General features: G+C 41.2%; 1 protein-coding gene across 5 annotated transcripts in view; it reads right to left on the bottom strand.

Annotated features, from left to right (window-relative positions):
* The window catches only part of SESN1 (sestrin 1), an 85,215-nt gene that overhangs the window by 22,620 nt on the left and 43,727 nt on the right, over window positions 1-18,868 (bottom strand). The window contains exon 2 of one of the 5 annotated variants that reach the window (XM_082306955.1): window positions 871-1,030. The exons of the other annotated variants lie outside the window; for them this stretch is intronic. The gene's annotated coding sequence lies outside the window, so the exon portion shown is untranslated. The remainder of the gene's footprint in view (window positions 1-870; window positions 1,031-18,868) is intronic. 5 annotated transcript variants of the gene reach the window in all.

Genomic DNA, 18,868 nt, shown 5'->3' with positions numbered 1-18,868 from the left:
CTATGTGTCAAAAAGGATCAGCCCTTAGGAATGGCATTTCACCTGATACCTTTATAATACTAACAAAAACAAGTTGTTTAGGAGAATGGAGGGCTGGCAATTGGTCACACCAGGAAATAAGTTTAGACCAATATGTAGGAGCTTTCCTTTTGTAGTCTTCAGGATTGCAAGGCTGGCTTAGACTGAACATTTTACAATATTCAGAGCTTATATTTATTGTCTGTTCTTCGAACCGTATCCACCCTTGAAATGCTATTTTTCTATTTCTAGCTTTTTCTTACATGCTGCTTTCTTAATGGCCACATTTTCAGCCTTAACGGGCAAATGACTTGCAAGTAATAGAGGAGTTTTGCGAGTAGTTACAAACCAGGTCATTCCTAGCCCACTGTATCCCCACCGAAAGACCCAGCATCTTTTCTCTCAGAGCTGCAAGAGGCTGTGAGACTCGGTTGTTGCACATGAGCTGTTCTCACAGTTGACTGACTTTAACTCACCAAGCTCCAAGAACTCCAGTGGCTTTTTTTGTTCCCTGAACTATTTGGTTCGTCACTCAGGACTCTTATTCCCCCAAAACAATCATTCTTCTGGTAATTTCTGCCTTTAAGATTTCTACAGCTCGCCTCCACCTCTAAACCACAAGTTGTTTTGTTTTTTCTATCCCCAAAGCTTGTCCAAATTTAACATTCCCTTCCGAGTTATTAGGTAGCAGCAGTACAAAGTTTAATTTAGGGAGCTATAAGAAGTTGAGATCTTGAGATTATTCATGCTTTGGCAAGGACACGAAAACATACTTATGGTTTCTAAGATTATTACAACTAGGTAGATTAAAGATGCATATCTAAAGCTTAGTAGATTGAAAGAATGTCTTACCAGATTATTCTTCCCCCTTTTTATGAGGGTACACAGCTCCTCCTAGGCTGATAAACAGTAGCTGAACTATAAAAGTTGTTTGGCTGGCTTGCTGTCAACATCCAGCGTTAGAGAAGTGTGTTCTTCTGATACCGTTCTGAGGTGGCTCCAGGCTCATGCACTACGCAAGGATACTCTGGTTAACAACTCCCCCCAGACCCAGCACTCCCAAAATGAAAGTCTGTGTTAACTAGTTTCAAAAATGACCTTGGGAACTCACAGGTAACTTCTGATCTTTTGGTGGCTAGAGGGTGTATGGAGAGGGGATCATTTGTCCAGCTGCAGATTGCCACTCTCTGGGGAATGGAACATCTGCAGGCTGCCAGCCACACTGCAGTCTCTCTCAGTACTAAATAAACATTAAGGTTAAAAAAACCCTAGTTTAACCTCAATAAAAGAGTGTATTTGGAATTCAATCAAGAAAAATAAAATTCAACATAGCTCATAGCCATCTAGAACTGGTTTGGCCTAAAGAGGTCTCCAGTCTTCCTTTCAGTTAGCCAACTGCCAGGTCACATCAATGCCCACACATTTTGCACAGCTCCTTGGAGCTGGGGTCCATTTTACAATCTTCTCTCCCCCCCCCCCCCCCCCCCAAGATGAATACTAAAAAAGGATGAATATCCTTTCTCAGTTGAGTGAAAATTCACCTTTGGGAACTTCTTGCAATTCCTAGACCTCATAATTGATTCAGTTAAGAGCAATGAGACAATGCAGTACCTTACTTGCTATAATGGCATCTGACCGTGCTTCATCACAACTGTGTAAAGATGCTGTTGGAAGGCCTGTCCTACATGGATGGAGGTTGCCTTATCATTCTGGGGAATCCACTGCAAACAAAACCTTTTACACAATGCAAATGCGGGCCTTCAAAGCAAGGGAAGGCCAGATGAATCATCTCTGTGTGAGTTTAAGGCTTCTGGGTTTTTTAAACTGCATTTGACCTCAGAAGTAGTCTTTTTATGAAAAGAGAAGAAAAGGCAATGAAATGCATCTCATTATTAGCTTCTGACAGAAATCGGACACAACAGCAAGCACATCAGGGAAAAAAAATGCCTTTAGGAGTACTGGAGTGTTACACCTGGCTTACTGGAATTGGGTGAGACCGTGACAGCAAGTGACCCAGAGCTGCATTGCTGTGAGGTTACAGTGAGTATGCAGGAAATGCTGTGCAAGTGTCCTGTGAAGAAGTTGCAACTACAACCTACTTTCATACTCTGGTATGTACAGACATGCAATCCAGAAGCTCTTCTCCTCACCAGAAGGTTTTTGTCATCTTTACCCTTAGGGGATCAGGTATATTTCTAGAAAATTGCTTGAAACTGACCTGACGTTCATGCTTGACTTGATCCTGCAGATACAAAACACAAAAAGCTTACTTCTGCAGAGCCTTCACCAAGGAACAAACTAGCAATTTATAAAATGCTTTGTTAGACTTCAAGTCAACCCTTAATCTCACATAGCTCCACACTACAGCCAAAACCTAGAGTGGTTTTCTTTCTTTTTTTTTTTTTTTTTAATAAATTCAATGTTTTCCCCACAAAAAGACAAGTAAGAAGAATGAAATGCAACAAAAGCATGTCACATCATTTAATGCAGTTCAGGAAAACTCTCAGCTATATTTCTATAAGCTTGATTGTTACAAAGAGATAAAATCAAGTGAAATAGTGCTAAATGAATATGGGAAGTACTGCTAGAGATTCAGGAACCCTTATATCAGCAACTGCAGTTTGGGGAACTGTTTTGTGGCTTTCTTCTTACACTTGCCACTTTCAGGCACATGCTCAGTGTGCCTCAGAGCAGCAGACAGGAAAAAAAAAAGAAAAATCAGTTGTTAGTTTATTTTCAGTTTTCACAGTCTAGCTGGGACCCAAATAATATACGTTATTTATCCGAGTTTGTGAGTTTTGGAAAACCAAAGGTTTTTTTATCAGGAAAAAAAAAATCCAAATACCTATAAAGCTGTATTACCCTTGCATTTTCTGTAATGACCTGTCTTGATGGTAAGGTTGCAAATTCCTCGAGACTGAATCTCTCTCCGTATTTGTTTAATATATAGAGCCAAGTACAATAATATTCTAGGATTTATCAACTCCTTTGGAACATTATCTTGGCAAAAAGTTAAGTACAAAGTAAGTAACATCATCCTAGAGGAGTAACCCACATCATTGATTTAATGATAGCAGTTAAGAAAACAGATCATCCTCTAGGTGCTATTCAACAACTGATTGTTACAAATTAAGGAGATAATACCAGATCTGCCATTGTTGTATCAAATCTGTTTCTTTTATACTCAAAGACAAACCCACGAAGACCTCTGCTTGAGAAGAATCATGAAAAAAAAAAAAAACCCAGATGAATCATGTATTTCTTGCCATTTTTGAGAGTTATTATTGCTGTTTTGTTTAAATTCAGACAGCACTGTATTCTTCGTTCTTCCGTATTTGAGAAGGCGACGTGGCTAAGACATTTTGACCCAAATCAGTTTATTGGCCTTTGCTTTCTGAAACAGAAGAACTGAAAAAAGCACTGCTTTCCTGCTGATACAAATCCTAAAAGATCTGGTCTGTCGCCTACTCAGCAATCAAGACCATTTCCTACCGTAGGTTTTACTGTTTTGACACTTGCATTAATATGCCATTTCTTTCTCTTACTGTAAGTTAAAAGGACACTGACACCCACCCAGGGGGCACGGCAGGGAGCAGAAGCCCCCCGGTCCTGTGACCAGCCACAGCCAATGCCCGCTCTGACTAGCCCCAGCACGTGCTTCAAGGACGTTGTAGATGTGCCCCTGTTTAACACAGCACAACTTCTGCATCCTCCTAAATTCCGGATTTCTCCGGAGCTGGGAGAGCTCCCTCAAGGCCCCTGGGACAAGCTGGCCTGCCGCCAAGCTGCCTGCAGGACCATCTCCTTACCCTCCGGCCACCACTGCCACCTCAGCGCTTTTCCACAGGCCACAGAGGCCTGCGGGTCCCTGCAGGGTAACTGCAAAATTGCAGGGAGATTTCTGCAACTGAGCTGCTTGGGATTTCGATAAACCCACAGACTTCTCTGGGCTTTGCCGTGCTGCTGTCTGCAATGATGACATCCAAACAGCGGAACTGTTATTACCTTGCCCCACCTTACCTTCTCAAATGCATATTTGCTAGGGGAACTCAGTCAAAACAGTCTTGAAAACAGTTCCAGCACTTTCTGTTCAAATACTGTTAAGTGTCTTTATTTGTGTTTTGTTGTTGTTGTTTTTTGGTTTTTGGGGTTGTTTTTTTTTTTAGTTTTTTTTTTTTTTTAAAGTTAACCACAATATTGGAACTTAGCCTTAAATCCACTGTTTGTTAACAATCATAATTTTAAATCAACCACTTGCTATTGTGAGAGAGGAAAGGCCGCCTGCCATTGCTGGACCACCCTGACTACTTACTATACAGCATTTTAAACACGCGATACCTCAAAAGTCCTGGGAAAGGCCAGCACTGTATGTGTAGCCCCTCGGATTCAAACGTGCTGAAACCGCACACAAAATACACACAGCAGACGTGCTGCAGAAGACACAATGCTCTCAGATTGCCGTAGCAGAATCAATATTTTGTAATCAAGCTAGCATTAAAGCCTGATTTATAGCAGTTTTCAAATGTAAACAAAGTACAAGTAAATAAATAAAAATGCACACATATCATACTAAACACGCAGAGATTTTACTAAGACAGTATTAAAATAGGGATAATGTCCTTAAATAAGGGTTTTGGTGTTTACAGTTCATATTTGAGCTTATATATCTGTTTTACTGGACACGAAGCTATAGCATTCAAACACCTTCTCATTTTGTCAGTAAAGCTACAAATCTCTGTCCCCGTTTCACACCAGCGTGACAACTGCCCTCTAACTGCTCAGCAGGGATTCCAAGTACAGCACAACAAGGCAGCAAGTGAAAACTTGGGCAGAACTGGACCACATTTTCGCTACCGATGAAGATGGAACAATGATCACCGAAGCCTGTAAACTAAACTACTAATAAAAAACTCTGGTTCATTTGCTGACACGCCTATATCCCTAAGAACAACAGACAGGATGATTTCCCTTTATCAGGGTGTGTTTGTCATCTTCCTGAGAAGTCCTCCTACTGAGACTACCACAAAAATCATTCATTCTATTCTTTTTGTAAATGTAAAGATAGATTTCATAAGAGTAACAAATTATTTATAACTTAATGTGAAATGTGACTTGAAAGACATTTACATGTACCATCACACTCTTCTGAAGCTGGTAGGGCTGAGGCTAAACCAAGTTTGGACTGTAGCCAACAAGGGCCAGAGACCAATTCCCAGAGCCGTAGCAAATAAGGGATTACTTGGCAAAGCATAAGTCTGGAGTTGTCAAGGATCACCGCACGATGGCTAAAACAAACAAGACTGGGATGAGTCCAGGAAAAATCATTTTGGTGAGCTTACACCTGGGGCTCACAGAGAAACCAGAGCCAGGGTCTGCATTAGCATTTGAACCAGCAAAGACTGGCAGGACAGAATTCAGGCGTTCGGCTAGGGAAAGAGAGAGGACTCCTGAGGATCATCCGTCTAGATTTAAACTTAAGCCTGGCGAGAGTCATTTTGCTAAGGCAAGGTGTTCGCATGTCCACAGCCAGCAGGTGAAGTTTAGAGCTTGCACTAACCAGGATCCAGAAAGGGAGGTTCAGCTGTGGCAAATGAGAGGGGTCCCTGGGCCCCTCTTATTGTTTCCCAGAGGCTGATTCTCTGCTCTGTAAGAATAAATAAATAAAACCCTGCATCCCTGAATTCATATTGCAATGTCATCTGTATCCTTTCTTTCACATGCAAGGGCCACACTTTCTACAGTAAATTCATTCTCAGGGCTATAGAAGATTAAGGCAGCATTACACACACAGGCAGGCACTTTCTAATAGCTGTCCTGCATTAATTCTTTTGTTGAAATACAATCAAGACATTGCTGGGAGGGAATGTTTTATACTAGGGCCACTTGAGACAGGTTGTTTCTGGCAGCACATTGCCCTGGCTGAGGGAAACGGTCTTGTACAAGTAATCAAAATTCATCGTCTGACCGTGCCTAAGCTGACCTGAACAGGAAAGAAAGATAACGCCCATATAAACTGATACAGCAAATATGTCAGGAGTGGAGGACTTTGCCCTGTTTCACATGATACAGCAACTGGACAAGTTCTCCTAACGGCTCTGAACCTTTCTTAAACATAGCTGCTCTGAGGGGCAGAGGGAAGAAGAAAGTAGCTAGGGGAAAGCTGGGGAGCTGGTTCGCAGGAAGAGACTCAAGAAAAGAAACCACTGGATAGGGGCCCCACATTTCTAGATGGCAATCTGGGCACAGCCCAGGTGGCCAGCATACATGGTGTTAAATCAACAAATTTTGAAAACAAAAAAAAAAACATGAAAAGTAACTGCAGTGCATCCAGAACACATCTAGCTCACTGGGCACTTGCCTGTGACCATCCAAGTATCACATTTATAATAGGTCTGAATGTGCCCCAAACACATCCAACACCTGGGTGTATGCACGCAGCAGTCATTTTACAGATGCTGTGTAACCAACTGCAAGAAGCCCCAAATGACCAAATTCCTTTTTTTCCCTTGTCTATACAATCTTCCAGGAGTGGAGGGCGGGGCAGGGGTGGAAGGGACAGGAATGTGTGTGGGTGATGACAGCACTATTTATGGGGTCCTAAAAACAGACTAACTCTCTGCATGGGTACGCACTGATGAAAAACACCAACACAACTGCCTGCGCTGCCTCATAACAAGACAGGCGTTCACATAAAACAAAACATACATTTAGATTTTTGGCTCAATACTCGTCTCCGAATTGTTGCTCTATATATCAACAAATGATCCTTTGTTTTAAGAAAGCCTTACCGGCCACAAGTTTCCCAGGAGAGGGACACTACATCCTCCAGCACTGACAGGCCTGCCTGGTAAGAAGCAACCAGCACGTATAGGATAGATGGCACAAATCCAGGGCTGAGTATAGAGGAATCACAAGAATACTCTCTGAGAGAGAGGGTAAGTTAAGAAGGCAGCTGGATACAAGAATGACAGAAAGGTACTGGCCGCAGTTATCCTCCAACCCTGCTATGCTGCCTTGCGTGCCAGCTTGTTGACATTTATGTGGCTATTAAAAACGAGAGAACAACCACAAACAAGTCACTATGCAAAACTTTTTTCTAAAAGTACAACACTGAGGAACATTGGACACAGAGGTATCCAAGCCAGTCTTAAAGCAATCAGCTTCACGTTGAGAGTTACTGGATAACAATTCTCAGTCAACAGTAGCTGAAAACATGCTCAATCCCAAGCACCTAGAGCATTGGACGGACTGCGGCCTATTTAAGTCGGGGATATCATCAAGAGCTGCAGTACAAACAGAAGGCTGAACTTGGCAAGTAAATGCCTTTTCCGCTCCTTTTTAGAACAAACTCTCTTGATGGAAGTTGTCTATTTTAAAGTAACTGAATTTTGCATTTTAGTATCCTACTAAGTTCTTAACTGAGCTATGCGTGGTTAAAACATTTTTTTTTTAATAAAGTACAAGAATATAATAACAACTTTTTTTTTATGAACAGTTTGTTGACAGAATAGAGCAGCAACACTTTATATTATAGTTTTCAAACAGTAAATAAAACCTCTAAAAGCAAATTTATTTCATGTTTTCTCTGTCAACTAGCAAAGTATCAACTAAATGTTAATGGCATTTATCCTGCTATTTTGGTCACCATCAGATTTGAAGGAATACAGCTGCATCCATTTTTCCCATATGTTTTATACAAGTCTCTCCCTAAATGTTTTCCTCCTTTCCTCACACAAAACTTCCACCAACGGTTGGAGAAGCTACACAACTGCATTTGACACTACTGTGAACTTTCTGATCAGACCATCTACAACCTTTAGCCCGTGTTCCCAGTTGTCTCAGGGGGCAAAGGCAAGGGGCAGCTGCTCAGCAAGTTTGTAACTAACAGTATATTGTGAAAGGAACATGAAGGGAACTAGAGTCAACAAGTGAGATTGGAAGATTTAAGCAAACTGCCCAGAGAAACAGTACATATTTTTAGTCTGGTAACAACCTTGAACATTACATGAGCGTATTGTGTACGTTACCCTGGAAAGCATACTGTGCCTGTGGTGGACGGGCGCTTAATCTCCATGGCTTGCTGCTTACAAACAACAGTTTACATCAAGCAGAGGATCCCATCTTAGGTGCCCTTAAACCAACTTGAAAACTTAAAGCAGTGTTGCAGTTATGTGAAAAATGGGTGGGGAAAGACTCGGAAAGAAAGCTTCCAAGGTTTTCAATTAACTTTGAAGTGACACTTCTAAGAATCAGCACATCTGTTCTGTGCTATGAAATTATTTTCCCACTTTTTCCTTTGCCCAGTATTTTTGCAAACTGACCAGTACAGCCAAATGCAGACAGAAGACTCAGAAGAGTGCACACTGAGAGCAAGACCCTGGGTTCATGACATATTTTATGTAATGGAAATCTGCTTAAATAGGAATCAAATGTAGATACCGGAACTCTTTACATTTAGATGATATCAACCTGTGTGTGTATCCCTTAATACACATGTACTAAGAAAGGCTTGTACACCAAGTTCTTCCCAAAATTCAGAACACAAAAGCCAGTTATTGAAGAAGATACCTACAAGAGATGAGAATCTACAGAGCAGCTGGGCTTTAAGATTCAGATTGGTGCACACTAATCACAGTTCAGTCACAAGCTGACTTTCCTCTTCGCAGCCTGGGTCCACTTCCCACCTTCCCCGCCATTACTTCTCTACTTAACTTCAAAGAATCAGAAATTACGGTAGAACAAACCTGATTTTCCTTTTCTTACTACCCTGTCTTGAATTGCTTACTGTTACCCTGGTTGGGCTGTAATTATCTGAATTGTACGCCTGCTTGCCTGACTCCAGACGCTACTACTATAAGCAGCAGCAATTACTTAGCGATGCCATGTGCAGAACGGAGGATGTTCATCCTTCAGAGCATATGCTGGTTCCAGTAAGCAGACATGTGCCACTATGTGCTACATACTGGTCACTTGGTCATACAAAATCGGGTCATACAGGCAGAAATCAGGATAACATTTTTCTACTGTTTTATTGTTTTCAGTCTCTCTTGCCCACACTGCTTCCCAAACCAGGACAGCTCAACTCTTCATGACATGAGAACTAGAACTGTAAAAGGGGTCACAGTGATGTACTAAAGCTTCAGGACAACGCCCCACAAGCAAAGCAAGCCCTCAGTACTCCTTCACCTGCAAAGACTTCACCTGAAGTAAACCTTCACCTGCCAAGACTTTCTGTCAAGGTACACAAGACTGATTTCTGCTATGCCACAGGTTGCTGCTATTTCCAGAAGACCTCTAGCTCTGCAAGAGCAGGTTATGACTTTGCTGATGGCTGATTATCAAAGCTACTCGCAGACTGAAAATGTCTGAACTGCCCCGGGAAACAAAAGGTCTGGCAGAATTTATCTGGGTTTGACCTTGTTATTATGAACCCGAAACTTCCATGAGTTCACTAAATGCAGGCTGAGTTTCAGCTAGTATCACACCATCACTTCCTTCTACCTCAGAAGAACTCAAAGTAGAGGTTGAAAACTCTCCCTGTACACTGTATACATGTGAAAGTAGAAGAAACAGGCCGCACTCCTCCCTAGGGCCTGACAGCTGAATCCACTGGTCATTAAGGACAGGGGAGCATGCAAAGCCAGAAAAGGCAAGTTTCTGGAAATGAAGGATGGCAAACCAGAGGCTTAGGTAGGGAGAGTAAGAAAGAGCATCTGGGGCCAAGGACTCCTAGGGAAAAGCATCCCTCTACTTGTCTGGCTTAGGGACAGCCCCCCTTAGTACAGGGACTCACCCAGGACAGCAGCTTCATAAATTGCTGTGTAGTACATCAGCAATGAGTGGAAATCACATCTCTCAGACGAAAAGCAGTTTTCGGGAGGTGAGGTTTGGTATGTGATTGAACTTCACTGAAGTTTCAAACAGTGAAAGTTTAAGATAGGGCAAGCACTTCACAGAAAACATGGGTTTACCCGAGTCTGTGACCAAACGGCAACTAAATCCTTCCCAATGGCCTGAGAGTTTCGCTGTATAACCTCTGCAGATGGATTAAATTCTTACAATTAAACTTTTTAGTTTTACTATTAAGCAGAGCTGCTAGCAAAGAGAAATACACAAATTCAATGTGAAAATAAAATGGTAGCCTATCTATTCCTTCCACTGCAGCTACTGTATTTGTTTTATCTCTTTGGACAAACACTCACCCAAGCTTGGGACAATTCCAGCCGGTTACGTCAGCGGTTCATACAGCAGCGGTTACATACAAAAACTAGTCTTCAGTGTAACTCTATGGACGTTATTACGATTTCCTTCTAAAATCAGCAGCATTATTTAGAGACAACCTTAGATGTTCTTAAATCTATAGCACCCGAGAAAGAAAATCCAGACGCCTTTATTTCTCCTCTTCACAACAAATAAAATAAATCACAGTTACAAAGAGCATCTAATAATCACACATTTTCAGAGACATTGAACTATCATTGACTTTGCAATTAACACTACAGGCCAGTGACAAAAGATGTACGAGTATCTGTTAACACAATTTAACAAAACCGGTTAAGTCCCAAAGTAAAGAGGGACTCAAAGCCTTTCAGTAGGCAAGAAATAGTGGACAGCTGGCAACACTAAGAGATTTAATGAATACAGCAGCATTCAGCAGCAACTTGAAAACTGTCTGGTTGGGTAAGGCCTGAGTTATTAAAAAAATCTTAATTTATAAACAGTGTTGATGGGATTTAAACAGCCTGTGTAAGAAGGATTAAAAGTCAATTGAAAAGTCTGTACAGATAAGAAAGCAAAAAGAAACTGTGCCCTTGAATTCTGTACATACTATTTAACCTTATCTCTGTTTCAGTCTCCTGGCACGCAGCGGGGGTAAAAAAGGCTGCCTTATGCATAGCTGGTGAGGTGGGCTCCGTGTAAGGGCTATTTAATGCTTGTACAGTGCTTTGAGCTATACTGTTCCCTCACTCCCCCCTCTCCCTCTTTTAAAGCTGTATACTAAAAATCATCATTTACCATCCCCACCAGGTAGAGCTAGCAGATGCCAGAGAGAGACATAAATTGCAAGAGTCTGTCCAGGCATGCTATAATGCTTAGGTGTTTTCCCTCCTTTATGTAACTGATGATCTTGCTAGTCTCTGTTAGACTTTTACAACTGTACACCTTCAATGTAACTAGTGTAAATATTGACACTGGGGAGGCAAGTGGGGATTTCTGGGAGGAAAAGAAGTGGGTAGGAAATGAGAACTAGGCTTTAAGGTTCTTTTCCTCTTGCTTCCAAAGTATCCTGTAACATTCTGCTTTACACAAAAGTTATTCTGGCTTTTAATTTATGTCCCACTTCTTAGAATAAGACAACAGACAGCAACACACAACTAGGTCTTTTCATTCATCACTCCCTCCCCTAGCCTTTCTCATCTTTTCATCTCATCCAAAATCCAGCCCACTCTGGTAACCTAAGTTGCCTATTTCTGACGTGCCTTTTGTAAGACGTCCAAAGCTAAAAAGCATTCAAGGTGAAAACGTATAATACCACATCTTGTCTTGGTTTCCCTAGCCTGTAACATAGCCTAACATTCGATTTGCTTCCTTTGGTCTCATCCAGGATACAGTAAGAGCTTTATAAAATGCTCTGTAAGAATCTGGGCCATTGATCTGAACAGGGACTATTTAGCCATGACACACAGCACCAAAAAGAACTGCTCAACAAGCCAGCTCTGGAAGCGGTATTGCCGTTTCAGCGCAAGGCTCTAACAGGAGCGCAGTGCTTGGCAGCAAAGCTGGACGGCTTCGGGGACCTGAGGTTCTCTCTTGGCACAGTCCTTCAGTGCACTGTACCAGCCTGTCAGAGCTAGTTCAGGTGCATCCAACACAGCACCACAAAACACGTTGTAAACATATTCCAATTACTTACCTCTGATATTTATTATCCTATGCTTTTTCCAAAGGATCGCACAAACCATTACATAAACATAACCAGAACATTACTTGCAGAAGGGGACAGCTATTCCACTGGGAAGTGGAGTTACATTTAAGAAACAAACAAACAAGCCACAGATATTTGGGAATACATTGCCTCCACACAAATTTAGGGCGGAAATGAAGAACATCAATATACAATAGCCCTAGGGAAATTCAAATAGCTAAACAGCTTACTTGCTGTATTTGCGTAAACCACACAAAGCACTCAAGTTCTGTAGGAGATACTCTTTCCTAACTCTTATGGCTGCAAAGTTAATCTTTTAAATGCAGTTTACTGTAAGTCAGCACAACCCCATTTCCACTGGTCCGCTAGAGCGTGAAACTACCATGATAGCAGCAATCTTCTCACTCTCCCTTACCTTCATGTAGGTGAGGAAGCTAAAGCCCTAGCACAAATATTGTTTGATGCGTGCCTGCTTCAACAGATTTCATCATACAGTTGTTATCTGGTTACTGTATACTCTCTGTATTCATGAGTAGTACTCCTTGCATTTTGTAAGTATGGTTTTATATCCTGCAGAGTAAGACTGATATTGTCATTCAAATCACGTACGTGACCAATCATTCTGCAGCGTGTCCATGGTCCAGTCCTTACTCAGGACAACGTACCCAGGGAATCCACATCAAGGAGATGGAAATAAACATAGCAAAAACAATCCCTCCTTAAAGCTCATCACTCTTATGCAGTTCCTACTGTTGAAAGAAGGAGGGTTTAGTGGTACTTATTTCTGTTTGGGCTGCAAAGTCAGCATAGGTAAGATAGCTGGGTCTCCCTAGTTATTAGTACCTGTTTATATGACTACAAAAAGGACTGGGCTGCCATTCTATAAGGGCTATGAAAGATGAGGTGAACCTTAAAAACTGAAAGACCACCTTGCATCTGAATGCACCCAGGCAGTTTCCTCATTGAAACTCCTTGAGGGTATTAGTCACAGGTCCCCTGCTTCAGTGCACGTAGTTAGAGGATTAGGATCTAAAAAAGTGCAGTTTGGCTCCTTCACTGTAACCTCACGATGTTATTTAGGCATTTATGAATAGCCAGATCTCCATGCAGCAGAGCTGCTAATAGCATGGCATGTACCAAGCACACTGCAAAGCAAGTGATCTCACCTAGGCAGCTTGTGTAAACACAGCACAGCCACACAAATATGACAAGCTTCTGAGCGTACCTAAGGTTATTCCATGAAGAATATTTACTGTGTTGACTGGAAACACATAAACAGGGCTTTTGGAGGTTTTCTCCCCCCCCAAATTTTCTGCAAAGAACAAGGATTCCTTCAAAGAAGAGGTTTGCTATCGTGGTAATTTAGCATACCATACTCCAAAGAATAACTTTTCTAAACAGTATTTCCAAACCCAGCAATCTTCCTTTCTGAGTACCCATTTCCATTAGGAAGTATACTGCTGCTATAGGCAAGAACTGATAGCACTTCAGAGTGCTCTATTTGAACAAATGTCACTGCTGGAACAGGACAGATTCTCCCCACAAATGCATTTTAGAGAAGTACTATTTAAAGCTCCCTGGACATGAGAGTGAAACTGAATTTAAATTCTGAAAGAAAACAAAAAGTTCAAACCCTTTGAAGTTATTAATATTTGTGTACCTTCTTTCTTAAAGCAATAGATGTTACTTACTTGTTGTCAAGGTGACAGGACAATTATGTCTTTGGTTATTCACAAGGTCTACCAGAAAGTCACCAAAACCCAAGAATGAGTAGATTCAACTGTCTAGTGGTCTCACAGAGAAAGAGCTAAACCTCACTTCTGCCCGAATTAGAAGAGGGTAAATCCTATTTACCTGCATTTAGTCTCCCCTATACTATGTCTTCCATTAATAATACTTGGAGCAGAACTCTATTTCATGTGGAGTAGTGTTATAGAACAAAAATCCCATAGGAGTAAATATGAAGATACCGAATATGAAATTTCTGGTTTGTAAAATATTTACCAAAGAATCCTGTAAGAAAATAAGGTTTATTTTCAAATAATGTATTTCATTAGATCAACTAATGCAGTTGGAAAACCACAGGGGGCAAGCTCTACTTCAGATCAGGCTTAAAAGCTTATCTACTTTTATCAATTGTATGAGCTCATCTAAGAAAAGCCACTACCTCTCCCCACAAGTCTGGTTTGCTGTTATCACAGCTACAACACTGTTTTTACTCAAAAAAGAAAGAACAGGCTTAGAACATTTGCTAAAAGTTTTTAGTTGTTTTTTCTCCCCATCAAAATAGCAATTAATTATTTTCTTAAAGGGTCCACTGCTACAAATACCAGAGCAAGACAAGAAATACTGGCCAGACAACTTATTTTAAAGACACATGCTCTAGATTAAGTGGGATTTCAGAGAAAAACTCTGTGCTAGCCAAGTGATAAAGAGGTTTAGCCAACAGCTTTGCTATTTTTGAGGTAACTTTGTAAAGTGAGTGGCTGTTTAGTTTCAATATATAGTTACTGAACTCTGCTTGGCTTACCTGATGGGTACAGAAAGGTCTGATGGAAAGTGACATAAAATTATTACATATTCTTCAATGATTTAATCTCCATGACCGCTAAGAGAAATACATCTGAAAGAAAGTTGTACAGCACACCATGCAGAATACTTAGGAAACAGTCACAAGGCAATTACAAAAGTATCCCAGCTATAGAAAAAGGACAGATGGGACCCTTGAAAGCGTATTCAAGACTAATCTCCTGCTTCAGCAGAATCAACTACAGCTTTATCATCCTGACGGATGTTTGCCTAACCTGTTGGAAGGCCTCTAATGACAGATGTACCATGATTCCCAAGATAAAGAGTGCTCTAGTATCCTTATTATTAAGATCTAAATTTTACCTGGTACCATTATCTGAATTAATCTGTAAACATAGAATGACTCTTCAGTGTTATGCAAAAAAAAAAATTATCTTCTTTTTCTAACTGCTAAAGAATTTAACACACGACCAGTTCTCACAGAATATATTGCTAAGAAAGACTTTTATTATGCTGTTGCTGTGTGTCTACAACTGTCTTTTCATCTAGATATAAAGTGAAACAAATGCAAGTCTAGGAGCAAACAGCATCAAATATAATGCATGACAGAGTACACCTGACAGCAGTATTTCAACTTAAGCGTGGCTCAAAGCATTATTATTCTCAATTCTTTTATGACCAGAGTGGATTTGTGACAGAGAAGCAGGGGAACAAGGATAAAGAAAAGGGTGATTTAAAATTTCTAAAGAACAATCCCTTTCTGCTAGAGTTTTCAGAGCAGGGGAATGAAACTACTAGGAAAAGCAGCAGCATGGAATCTTACTGCTCCCGAGAACAATGCTTTGCAGAGAATAAGGGAGGGGAAAGAAAAAAAAATTAAGAAGAGAGTGCTCCTCCTGCTCCCTAGTAAAATCAGTTGCAGTGCACTGCTGGGAAGGGTGCTTCAAAAGGCTCTGATGCCATCCCTGTTCACGCCCACTTTAGCACCAGCTCTTGCTCATTTTTGAGCATTTCTTGTTCTTCTCCAGCAGCCCCACTATTAGTTACTCTAACAGGGAGAGAGGTTACTTCCTCAGAGACAGATAGGTAACGGCCTCGGACAGTAAGTTAGTTACTTCACCTTTGCCTCAGAAGACGGGGACAAAACGTTCTATTTGTTCTGCACAACCCTCTGGTACCGAAGAGGAGAACAAGTTGTGGGTAACATACTGCTGAAAACTACTGCTGCAGTGAACGTTCTTTAAGAGGGAGGAATTATATTCCCCTCACCCTGTCATCACTGGAGGCAGAAAGCCTTCTCCAAGTAAGTTGTCAACATGTCCAGTTCTAGCTGATCCAACAAATCCACAGGTTATCCACTAGAGAATCAGCTCCTAACATTTCATATCTTATTCTCCATTCTCAAGCCAGAGACTAGACCCTTCCACACTGAAGAGCAGCAGTAAGAAAAGCCTAGCGAGAGGTCCATCACTGTGCTTCTTTAACAGTAGCTGAAGTTCAGAAAGCAACTTTTCACCTATGCTCTCTTCCATCGTTTCGCTGGCAATTTACTACAATTACATCCCTATTCCCTCCTCACACCAACTCTGCAAACAGAAAGCAATCCTGTCCTACATCCTGGAAGGCCCATATATTTTTTTTCCTCACACAATATTAGCAGCCCTGTCATTGTATCAAAGAATAAAGATGATTATCAGCAAGCCTCTCAATGCATACACAAAGGGAAACAAAAATGCATAGCTGTTTAATGAAAGCCTTGTTGAGGACCCTCAATATACTTATGAAAACACACAAAGGCAGGACCAATGAGTCTCCAAGCAAGACTTCACCCAAGTGCATGATGTTTAGATTTCAAAAAAAAACTTTTCACACTTGATTAAGGGAAGGAATGCATGGAAAATCTTTTCAAGCTTTCATAAGTAGAGGTGAAACAGAAGTATGGACCCCAGCTAGGGTGGGATGTAGGCGATGGATGGATAATGGTAGCTTTTTGCAGGAGTCTTACAGAGTCAATGTGAAAGGATATTTCTAACTAACTCTATTACGGAGGAAATGTAGGGTAGAAGGGAAAGAGCTTCCATCAATCCTGAATGGACAGGAAAGTGTAAAGGATCCCAACCACCTTCTAGATGAAAAGACAGAAAGAGGAGGATGAGATGGGGAAGGAAAAAAAGGTCTCTAGTTAGAGCTGAGTCAGGTGGTTAGATGTAAGCATCTATAAAAGATTCCAAGCACTTGAATTTATGAAAGCCAAGGTAGGCCAAAGGGAAAGAGACAAGACAGACAGCTAAGGGAAGGAAACTGAAGGTGATTCAACTTGACAGAAGCAGCACTTCTTGTCAATCAAGACAGCCAGCGCTGCCTTAAAAAGAGCCAACTCGGGCACAGCCTGATCCAAAGGAAAATACGAGATGCACACCAAGTTCCCAGAAAGGCCACTAGCTCTCTTTCCTGCAGTTTGTTTCAACACGTGGCTTTACAGAACATTCTGCTCTGACATTAAGGAAAGACCTTTTTAAATATCCCATGATAAGTTCAATTTGTTTTAGCTGTTACGTCCAGTGTGTTCCCAAGGAAGGAACACAGATTGGCAGGAACTTGATTCATACCATGGTGGATACGCTCATTTACACGGATCTTCCAAAATGCTGTGGCTGCCTTAGGAAAGCCAAGTAGGATATCATTCAGCATGTCCAGCCATAGGACAGCTACACCTTGCATGCTTTCCACCTGCCTACGGTAGCTCAAGGACGCTACTGGTTGCTCGCCTTTGAATGTAAGTGACAACTAAAATCAATCCCATAGCAAAAACAGGAGGAAACAATGCTGAGTGCAGCTCTGACAGGCAGTGGTGTGGCTGAGATGAGTATCTTTCTCTCCACTGGAGCCTCGGACTAATTTGTGAACATTTGCGCCAGAAAGAGGATGTGTGTACAATAGCACAGTAAAGACGGGGAAAGAAGATTGTTGGAAAACTGGAGATCTCTTAACACCCGATGTTACTAGCCCTTTCCTCTCATCCTACAAGTAACTTAGGACTCCCTGCCGCCTTTCAAGAACTCCTTAAATAAAAACATTGTGCCTGCGCTGCTGTAGTCATGCACATAAGCCCTATTTCCACCTTTATATGTCAATCAGTGCTATGTTTTCTTCTCTGTTAAACTGGCTGCTTATTCATCATTATGGCTCAGTTTGATCAGGCACGTCGATCTACATGGAATAATTTCCCATGCAGACGAAGTCTGAGAAAGACACTTTTTTTCCCTACTTACAAGCTTACAGTCTCACTGGGGAGCAGCAGAAAGAAAACATCAGGCTAGAGCAGTTACCACAGCGGGAACCCAGTCAATAACTATGACTTCTAGGAGCTGCTGTAACATAATACCAATAAATTAATACCTAGCGAAAAAAACTGAAATCTGTTGTTTGTCAAATTATAATATGAATTAGTATACTAATCCATGAAGGAAAAAAGCCTACATATGTAATCAAATTCAATGTGAAATCCCACTCTACAAATATCTGATGGAGATTTATTATTATTTTTGTCCTCTTTAAATATGTTGACCTTATTTATCCAAGCACTGTACTTATCTGAAACAGAAAGCTTACTTTATCATCAAGAGAGGCAATTCTTTTTCCACAGTTTATGTCTGAAAGAATTCTTTTACACCTGCTTTAAAATGCAGTTGTGTTCAAGCAGCATTATTTGGTTGCCTTTGCACTGTATCTCAGTGATTCCATATGAAATATACTTAGGCCATAAACAAATGCTTTTTAAAAAAGTTTTATACAGTTGTACAGGTTGTCTTGCAAATTCATTTGGGTCCAAAACTCTAAAGTGCGCACCTACAGAGTGCAGGCCTACACTTACTGTGCCAGTGCAAGAAGGTGTCTGAACGCAAGCCAGCTTCAGTGCAGAAACCGTGTAACCCGAACACTGTTGTCACCGTTTCAGAGCTAATAAACTTTGCCTCTTAATGTGAGAAAGAGGTCTATGCCTCCTGGAAGACACCCCATCATAAGGAAGGTCAAGTTACATCCCAGATACATACTTGCAATATCACTCTGTTTAGATCATTAACAACCACACAAAACTAGAAACAGTATTGGATTTCAAACAGCTAAAATGGCTTCGCTGATGCTGCTCAATCCTGGACCACCACCGGATTCATTCTTACTCTACTAGAGAGTTCACCAAACTAACAGGAGTCAAAAGCAGCAAGCATTCATGCAAGTTGCTGTGCTTGGCAGATAAACATGTTGTGAGAGGAGACAAGATCCGTCGGGAAAGCAGTCTTTTTATAGCCTTAGCTATATGCAGTATTTGCAGTTAAACTGCTACCAATTATTTAAAAATGGGTTTGGTTAAACTGTCACAAGCTATGTGTGTAC

The sequence above is a fragment of the Platalea leucorodia genome (genome assembly GCF_965183815.1).
Source record: "Platalea leucorodia genome assembly, chromosome: 3".
NCBI classification, from domain to species: domain Eukaryota; kingdom Metazoa; phylum Chordata; class Aves; order Pelecaniformes; family Threskiornithidae; genus Platalea; species Platalea leucorodia.
This window is presented reverse-complemented; position numbering and strand designations above follow the sequence as displayed.